The sequence below is a fragment of the Notolepis coatsorum genome, assembly GCF_963971535.1.
Source record: "Notolepis coatsorum genome assembly, chromosome: 4".
NCBI lineage: Eukaryota > Metazoa > Chordata > Actinopteri > Aulopiformes > Paralepididae > Notolepis > Notolepis coatsorum.
This window is the reverse complement of record NC_140168.1, coordinates 40,145,721-40,156,577: the sequence shown is the minus strand read 5'-3', so window position 1 is coordinate 40,156,577 and position 10,857 is coordinate 40,145,721.

Genomic DNA, 10,857 nt, shown 5'->3' with positions numbered 1-10,857 from the left:
GCAGGAGGTGAAATTGAGCTGGAGCTTGGAGCCTTCCTGCTGTGCGAGTGTGTGCGCATGTGTATACGTGTGTGTGTGTGTGTGTGTGTGTGTGTGTGTGTGTGTGTGTGTGTGTGTGTGTGTGTGTGTGTGTGTGTGTGTGTGTGTGTGTGTGTGTGTGTGTGTGTGTGGGTGTGCGTGTGTGTGTGTATGTGTGTGTGTGTGTGTGTGTGTGTGTGTGTGTGTGTGTGTGTGTGTGTGTGTGTGTGTGTGTGTGTGTGTGTGATCATCAGGAGTCAGTATCTCATGGTTGTCAGGTTAAAAGCAGTGTGCATATAGCCAATACAATTTTATGTATTGCAATTAATTACCATCAAAACTAAACGAATGGTAACTCAGCACTGACATAAACAGCCAACCAATCCTCATAGTAATTCCCCTCCCTCCTGCTTGCTCTCCATCAGCAATCGTCTCTCTCCCTGCTAACAGATAACGCATAAATAATTCACCAGATTAATCTACGACAGAGACTGAAATAGTGGCTCGAGAAGTGTGTCCTTATTTTAGTCCTCGGTTATTCACAAACCGCTATCGAAGCGCTGTTTTGAAAAGAACAAGCAACAAGAGTGTTTGTGAGTTCTGGTTTCCGCACGTAAGCAGACGTAATCAGTAGAGCTGCAGCAGCAAATTGCTGTTCCAGCCTCCTGACTGGCCGTGCGGAGGTTACACACACACCAGAGAGCAGCATTAGAGATGAAGAGACTCTATTGAAGCCTGTTTACACACAAGCAGGCATGGCACACGTGCACACGTGCACACACACACACACACACACACACACACACACACACACACACACACACACACACACACACACACACACACACACACACACACAGTTAATGTTTGTGTGCGTGTATGCTTGTGTGCAAAGCCTGGCTACCCCACACTCCAAAAGAGTACAAATATTTTCCAAACTGGGCAGTAGATTAGGTAGGCAGTCTTCCTGGCTCCAAAAAGCACAGCTAATTGATTCATTAAGGCTAATTCATTGCCTGTCTCCCCCTTCTGACATTACGACGAGCGATCATTCTGAACAGCTTGTTTCAGACTGTCAGATCCATACAAAGACGAGGCAAAAACCCATTTTCCTGCTAACATTATCCTGCAGGACTCTATGTTAGGCTGGTCTTTCTCACATTATCATGCAGAACTCTTAGGCTGGTCTTTCTCACATTATCATGCAGAACTCTTAGGCTGGTCTTTCTCACATTATCCTGCAGGACTCTATGTTAGGCTAGTCTTTCTCACATTATCCTGCAGAACTGTGTATGCTTGTGTGCAAAGCCTGGCTACCCCACACTCCAAAAGAGTACAAATATTTTCCAAACTGGGCAGTAGATTCAGTAGATTAGGTAGGCAGTGTTCCTGGCTCCCAAAAGCACAGCTAATTGATTCATTAAGGATAATTCATTGCCTGTCTCCCCCTTCTGACATTACGACGAGCGATCATTCTGAACAGCTTGTTTCAGACTGTCAGATCCATACAAAGACGAGGCAAAACCCATTTTCTTGCAGCTTTTTTTCTTACAGTGTATGTTAGGCTGGTCTTTCTCACATTATCCTGCAGGACTCTATGTTAGGCTGGTCTTTCTCACATTATCCTGCAGGACTCTATGTTAGGCTGGTCTTTCTCACATTATCCTGCAGGAATCTACACTGTAAAAATAAAAGAAGTTTTTTCATGGGAAATTCACTGTATTATTTTACAGATTACCTTTGTTTTTCTACGTTAAGTGTAAATACCATAAAAATACAGTAAATGACCTTTTATCAAAATATTAACCATTAAATAAAGGTTGTAATCTGTAAATGTATTTGATTTTACTGTAATTTGACAGTAAGTATTTGGAAACCGTTGCTGCCAGACATTTACCGTTTTCTTGCAGCTTTTTTTCTTACAGTGTTAGGCTGGTCTTTCTTACACTATCCTGCAGGACTCTATGTTAGGCTGGTCTTTCTCACATTATCCTGCAGGACTCTATGTTAGGCTGGTCTTTCTCACATTATCCTGCAGGACTCTATGTTAGGCTGGTCTTTCTCACATTATCCTGCAGGACTCTATGTTAGGCTGGTCTTTCTCACATTATCCTGTAAGGGTTCCCCCGGTCCTGCGTCACAACCCTCATCTGTCCATGGACAATTCCCACAACCCTCATCTGTCCATGGACAATTCCCACGCCTGAACTACGTCTCTCAACCACCAGGGGGACTAGTTCAGTGCATTCATCTTTGTTGTCTTTTATTTATTAATGTCCTGTCTGTCATCACCAATCTGTTGTGTGTTCATCTGTTGTCCTTACTGTGCCCCATTGTCTAATTTAGTTTTGTCTCCTTGTGTCTGTATCTATGTGCTGTTTGGTGTTGTTACGTTTCATGTGTAGTCATTACCCAGCTGTGTGTCATTTCACTAATCATCCTCTTGTCTCTAATTAGTCCTGATATATAAGTGTTGTCGATCCAGCTGTCCTTTGCTGGATCATTACTTTTGTTTGTTGTTCACCGTCGTGACTCGTGAGTACTCTCTTAGTGTTGTGTTTATATTATATTCCTGTGTGTCAATAAAGTGCACGTTATCCTGAAAGAAGCAACCAACGCCTACCGTCTCCTATCTATCCTATCCTCGTCCTATACTGCAAATTGGGTTCCACACCACATCATGCCTTGAAAACGTTCCAACCGTAACATTATCCTGCAGGACTCTATGTTAGGCTGGTCTTTCTCACATTATCCTGCAGGAATCTATGTTAGGCGGTCTTGTTCACATTTAGGCCCAATTCCCTTCCCTTGGCCCTACCCCTAGTTTTGGAGTGGGTAGTGGCCCTTCAGAACGGAGCTACAAGGGGAAGGGGTTGAAATCTTTACCTAAGAAATGAGACACCCCTCGTTACATCATCAGTAGTAAAATAATTTAAAGGACTTACGCTGCTGGCGGGACAAAACCTCATAACTCCAAAAACCCAACTTTTCAGCAGATGAAAAAAACGAACACAGATTTGAGGGCGAATAGAGTTACAAGGTTTAGACAGATGATTGGTTTAATGCTTTCCCATTGTGTAGACTTTGTAAAACCAGGTTTTGTCCCGCCAGCAGCGAATATTTCTATAGCGATATGTATATTTTGTACATACCAGCTTATTTGGTTTTTGCCGGGCCTAGTAATGTAACCTACAGTGTAGTTTAGCATATAATAATGATATTATATGTATGATTTTAAATGTATTTATTGTATGTGTCAAACAGAACTTTATTTACAGCATATTTTGAGATTATGTTAATTGTTTGTCTATAATCATTCATTTTAATTTGAACTGAAATGTCGTGGAACTGACACTTTTGTAACGGTGTGCGTCTGGAGAAAAAGGAGAGAACACGTCCCACAATCCTGCGTTTTTCCTGAATATCTCTGCAAAACAACCGAAACACCACCCAGAACGAGGAGCAGTTTCGCCGTATCCGATTGTTAAACTGACATAAGCGTCATGTCTGCTGTCAAATGCCTAAATCCTTGGAGCAGTGGAAATAGTTGTAATCATCTTTGGAATGGTGTGTGTCTGGAGAAGTGAGATATACCTGTATATAAAAAAATAAAGAGCGATTCGGCGTATTTCCTCAAAGGGAAAGGTGTTATGCCAGGTTCTGCAAAAAAAATATTGGCTGATACGTATACAATATACAGAACTTTATGTTCGGCTGGTCTTGCTCACATTTAGCCTACAGAACTCTGTGTTGACCTATTCATGATATTCGATGACAGACATGTTGGTCGAAAACAACAGGTGGTTGTAATCAAATAGCAGGTGATTATCATCAAATTCACCTAATATATAATAAAATAATAATTGCCCATTCACTCAGACGGCGGAGGCAACCATGCAAGGTGCCAACCTGCTCATCGGGAGCAATTATGGGTTAAGTGTCTTGCTCAAGGACACTTCTACACGCTGCCCGGGAGGAGCGGAAATCGAACCAGGAACCTTCCGATTACCAGACGACTGCTCTACCTCCTAAGCCACTGTTGCCCCTGTAATCACAAACCAAACTCCAAATACCATTAGTTACAGCCCGCCTCTTCAAATCCAGCACATGGAGAGCGTAGGATGGCTTGGGTACCTCATTGTAGAAAGATTGGGGAAAACTTTCTTTTTTGAGGACCAGCACAATATAAGTATGTGGGTTAAGCATGACAAGAGACAATCGATGTGCAAAGCCTCTTTATTCTTGAGACGCTAACATAGTCTCAGAGTACAGGGTGCAGTGTATACAACACACACACATACATGGATAGATGACCCACCGTCCTTTGCCTTTCATACTCCAAGCTCATCTCTTTGATGAGCATGCATGAGCCATATTTTGTATTGTCAATTCTGTTGTACACGAACGCTAGGTATGCACGGACAGAAAGATCGATCGGGGGCGCAGACAGCTTATGGACCCTAGCAGCCATCAGGACTATGAAATGGCCCATAGGGCACTGCCAGGCCGTTGCCAAAGTAATACTGCCTAAATGAACTGTGTTAGTAATGGCTTTCAGAAACAGAATATGTACAGTCAGCATATCTATGTCATTTTGTGGTTTAATATTGACTCAAATGGAAGAGACAGAGGCACGTATTTGCACACATTCAGATGCAGAAAGCAGCCGGTTTCACATAACACAGGATTTTCTTTTTCCATTACTGCCATTTTAAATCTATTTTCCGATTTACACAATTGTTCAAAGACCCCTCAGTCAGAGGATAATGGAATCGGAGGATTCACTTTGAGAGTGGTGTTACATTGTACCTTTATTATTAATCCTCTTGGGGAAATATGTCCTCTGCATGTGACCTATCCTAACAATTTAGGAGCAGTGGGCAGCCACACGGCACCAGGGGACCAACTCAACAGCAGGAGTATAACTAGCATGCATGTCTTTTAGTGTGTGGGTGTTTGTGTGTGTGTGCAAGTGTGCACGTGTACGTATGTGTGCCTACATGTAGCTACAGTATATGTCTGTGAGTGTATGTGTGCTTGTGTGTACAATAACATGCATATAATACATACGTATATGCTTGTGTGTGTGAGTGTGTGTCTGTACGTCGTAATATCACTGGCCTATGAGATACTCGGAGATGATGAACTGTTCCTGCTACATGTGTGTGTGTGTGTGTGTGTGCCTCGACTACTGCAGTGGTTCCCAAAGTCGGGGTCGCGACCCAAAGGTGGGCCGCGAGCAGCCACGGGAGGGCCGCGAGATGATTTCACAATTTTATTTTATTTATTTTCAGGCCACTGAACTTAGAAGCAGGCCAGGACAGTGTTTCTAGTTGTATTCTAAAATTATATTCTATTGTATTCTAAAATGTGACTATATGGTTTTATATTAACTTAATAAATAAACAAAAACGAAAAATCTACTTATTTCAACAAACATTTCAAACTAAATAACAGATTATGCACATAAAACGCTGAAAACAACCGAAGCAACAATAGTATTTTAATGAGGCTATTATTATTATCATTATTATTTTGCAACAAGTTAGCCCTCTCATAAATAGCACATATAAATGAATAACTAACTTGAACTAACTTAATAGGATTGAAGTGATATTTGGCTTAAAAAATCGGTCGCCTGGCAAAAAAAAAGAAAAAAAAGCCTGACGATGTGCATTGGGCCGCGGCTCTCTGACGCCTTATTTTCTGGGTCCCGGCCTGAAAAGTTTGGGAACCCCTGGACTACTGCAATGCACTGCTTGCTGGTCTACCGACCAGTGCGACCACCGCCACCAAGCCACTTCAACTCATTCAGAACGCAGCGGCCCGCCTGATCTCCAACCTACCAAAGTCAGCCCATGTCACGCTTCTGGCTCCCCATCGCCGCACGACTCCGCTTCAAGGTCCTTGACCTGGCATATCGTATATATTATATCGAACGGAATGGCTCCCACCTACCTCCGGTCAATGGTCTCTAACTACATACCCTCAAGACCCCACCGCTCTACATCCTCTGGCTGCCTCAGACCCACTCCTATCCGAGCTCCGGGAGGGTCATCAAAGAGAATACATAAAAAAACTAAAACAAACACTAACCTTCTTACTGTCTTCTACTATCATGCACTCTTCCACTAATGAATCTCCCTTGTCTATATTATTACCTACTATACTAATACTGTATGTCTACTACTATGCATCCAAGTTTCAACACTGTTTCATTCAAACCTTTATTTATACTCGTGAAAGCACTGAGGTTTCCCTCATTTACAGTGATGACGAGTTAACAAAGGACACAAATATCATAACAGTTATTAATTACAATGAATTACAATTACTACAATGATGGATTAAAAACAATTACATGATTCAGTACATAGGTCAAGTGCAATGCCTTTAAACTCCATGAATGACGGGAATGCTCCGAGCTTTAGAGTCTGTTGCAGGGTATTCCATGTGTATGGAGCATCATAGGAGAAGGCAGACTTTCCAAGCTCAGACCGAACTCGAGGCACCCTGAGCACAAGCCGATCATTCGAACGAGTTTGGTAGGTGACAGCACTCCAGACCAACAAAGATGTAATATAAGGTGGAAGTTTGCCAATAATTGCTTTGTAGATAAAAAGATACCCATGATAACTACGTCGCAACGAGAGAGATGGCCAGCCTACCCTCTCATACAAAAGACAATGGTGAGTATCATATTTGTCACCCGTAATAAATCTTAGGGCGGAGTGGTAGGCAGAATCCAAAGGCCTTAATGTAGACGCAGACGCATGCCTGTAAATGACATCACCATAGTCCAATATTGACAAAAAAATTGTCTGTACAATTCTTTTCCTACAGAACATAGGAAAACTAGCGTGGTTACGGTACAAGAAACCAATCTTTTGCCGTAATTTTGTAGCTAGGTTATCTATATGGAATTTAAAAGAAAGTTTATCATCCAGCCATATACCAAGATATTTATACTCACTAACTCTTTCAATATACAAACCATTTGCTGTTGTTAGGTGTAGCATGTCATAATCTATAACCCTGGCTCTAGAAAACATCATAGACTTGGTTTTACTAGCATTAAGCACTAACTTGAGCTTAGCTAGAGCATTTTGGAGAGTGTCAAACGCAAGCTGCAGGTTCACAATAGCTTCCTGAACAGTATCCGCAATGCAGTAAACAACTGTATCATCCGCATAAAGATGAGCCTGACAACCTGCTAGTGCTGAAAGACTAGAAACAATATCATTAATATAGATTGTAAAGAGGACCGGCCCCAATACCGAACCCTGTGGTACACCCTTAGACAATGGCAGGAAATCAGATTGAAAGTTACCTGAATTCACAGATTGACACCTTGAAGATAAATAGTCCTGAAACCAAGCACAAGCGGCTTTATCCAGGCCAATGCTAGCTAGACTATTCAAAAGCAAGTGATGGTCTACTGTATCAAACGCCTTTGAGAGGTCTACAAAGAGAACTGCACAATGCTTCCCATTGTCCAGGGCTGAAATAATGTCATTAGTGACCAAAGTAACAGCTGTAATAGTACTATGATTTGCTCTGAAACCTGATTGGTGAGTACTTAGCACTGAGCAACTTGAGAAAAAAGTTTTTAATTGGTTGTTTACCAAGGTCTCCAGTGCTTTGGCTAGGCATGATAGTTTGGAGATAGGACGATAGTTATCCATCTTATCCCTATCCCCCCTTTATGCAAGGGGAGCACCTTGGCAGATTTCCAAACTTGCGGGACTAAGCCAGATGCAATAGAAAGGTTAAAGATGTGTGACAATGGCTCACAAATGACAGGGGCTGCCAGTTTTATAAAAAAAAATTGTCTAAATTGTCCACACCAGTAGAACACTTAGGGTCTATGGATTGCAAGATATTGAGAGTTTCACTAGATGAAAATGGCTGGAAGGAAAATGTAGGTACACACAAGGCATGATCGAAGATTGGGCTAGGGTCAGAGTCAACATCCAGTGGAGCCAGCCCAGTAGACAACCTGTCAAATAAGGACCCAGCCTCAATGAAGTGTTTATTGAAAGCAAGACAAATTTCCTGAGGATCCGAGATTTTACAATCAGCCACATTAATACACAATGGCAATGTAGCAGGGTTATTTTTTGACAGGTTTACTGCACCCCAGAATTTAGCTGGGTTAGAGTAGGAATTCGAGACTAAGTCTAAAAAGTAATCAGATTTAGCCTTCCTTTGATGAACATTGTTACTCAGCTGAAGGAGTTGTACCCTTCCTGCTGATGTGTCGTACAGAACTTGGATTTTGGATAAAAGCATCAGCTAAATGTAAATGTATGTATGCATGTGTGTGCACGTGTCATGCACACACACACACGCACGCACACACACACGCACGCACGCACGCACACACACACACACACACACACACACACACACACACACATTTTCTCTCCCTGTGTGTGATACTCTGAGATGAGTAACTGTTCCTGCTAAATGTGTTTGTGTTTGTGCTTGTGTTTGGATAAAAGCATCAGCTAAATGACTAAATGTATGTATGCATGTGTGTGCACGTGTCGTGTGCACACACACACACACACACACACACGCGCACACACACACACACACACACACACACACACACACACACACACACACACACACACACACACACACACACACACGCACACTCACAAACACATTCAGCGGGAGCAGTTAATCATCTCAGAGTATCTCATAGGCCAGTGATATTACGACGCAATTAATTTCTGTTAGCTATTTATTTACTCTTCTGAGCCATATGTGTTGTGTTTTCAGAGATTACATGTCAACTTGTGTCTACTGCAATTTCAATTTCTCTTCTCTCCAAGGAATTGGTCAGTATTCTCTGGAGGACATGCTGGTGAGCTTCCTTGTTTACAACGAGCTGCTGCTGGAAGATTGAATTTTAACGCATGGCATTTGAGATGGCTGGACGAAACACACACACGCACACACACACACACACACACACACACACACACACACACACACACACACACACACACACACACACACACACACACACACACACACACACACACACACACACACACACACACACATTCTTGTATAACTATACCTGTGAGGACTGTTCTACTTCATTCCCTATTCATCCTTTAACCTCACCGTGCACCGGAACATGTCTAATCTTAATCTGACCCCTAACTCTAACCTGACCTACTTTAAAGTGAGGACAGGCCAAAATGGGTTCTTTTTGCTCCTATTTTATCCTTGTATGGGCGACATAGAAGTATGAGAGCATAAGCGCCGATGTACGCAGACGCACACACGCCCCTGCATCTATCCTCCTGTAGAGTTCAGGCCAGTTGTGCAGAGGTAGTTTGTGGTTCTATACTAATCCCATTTCCACGCCTTTCTTGGGATCATGGCTTACAGACCCCGTTAACACACACACACACGCACACGCACACACACACACACACGCACACGCACACGCACACGCACACGCACACACACACACATTGATGATGTGTGCAGGACTGGCTAAATGAATTAACTAGGACATGAACCGAGCCAACATGGACCAGACGTAGCTCCGTGCCTGGCTTTAATACATTTAACACTCCATAGGGGGCATTGGTGCCTGCACTACCGCCTCCCCGTTTAGAGGCTTATACTGTTTGTTGTTACTCGGTCGGCAGAGGAGACTGCATGGCCTTATAGAACAGCTTATAGTTCCCCCTCACAGGTTGGCTGTTTTGGACCAGCTTTGCTTTGCCCTGTACACTACGTATGGTGGCTTTAGAGAGAGTACACATGATGAACCTGTGCTCTGGCACTCTCAGAGCAGCAACAACAAACAACAACAACAACAACTAAAACATTAATTCAACATTATTCATCTTTATCTGGTACAGTGCCAACAACCTCAGGAAGGCAACAACTGTTTATGATATCAGTTAACCAGTCACACCTATTATTATTATTATTATTATTATTATTATTATTATTATTATTATTATTATTATTATTATTATTATTATTATTATTATTATTATTATTATTATTATTATTATTATTATTATTATGATTATTATGATTATGATGATTATGATGATTATTATTATTATTATTATTATTATTATTATTATTATTATTATTATTATTATTATTATTATTATTATTATTATTATTATTATTATTATTATTATTATTATTATTATTATTATTATTATTATTATTATTATTATTATTATTATTATACCTTCTCATAGGCTCAGCCTAAATTAAATGGTATACAGACAATACTGAATGTAAAGCTAGTAGGACAGTTGTGTATAACCTAAAGCTTTATCCATCAGATATAGCCCGATCATCCAGTTCCTCCATATCCATATTCCATCCATCCATATTTCAAATACATTTTCAAAGACACGTTACACCTTTTCTTTTGCACATCATACAGGATACTGAGTACTGGAAGTTTATTGTTTTTTTTTATTATTATAATTTTTTTAGCATTTTTACAGCTTTTCTGGTCACGCAGGACCGATAGAGGAGAGAGAGCGGGAGGAGATGTGGGGAGGACATGCGACACATATCGCCGGGAGCGTGAGGCGAACGCACCCGGGACGGCCGCGTAGGCGTGCGAGGCACTATGCGGTGCGCCACGAGGGCGCCCAGGAAGTTTATTGTTTTAGCAAATAAAGTTTATTGTTATTTCTATTGTTACTGGATTCAGACCAACTGTGAGGAAGACGGCGTCATGTCCCTATACTTGCACCAGATGAAGATGAATAACACAATCCATGTCCTCCAGTACACTGAAGTATGATGTCTAAAGTATGATCTTCTATTACCACG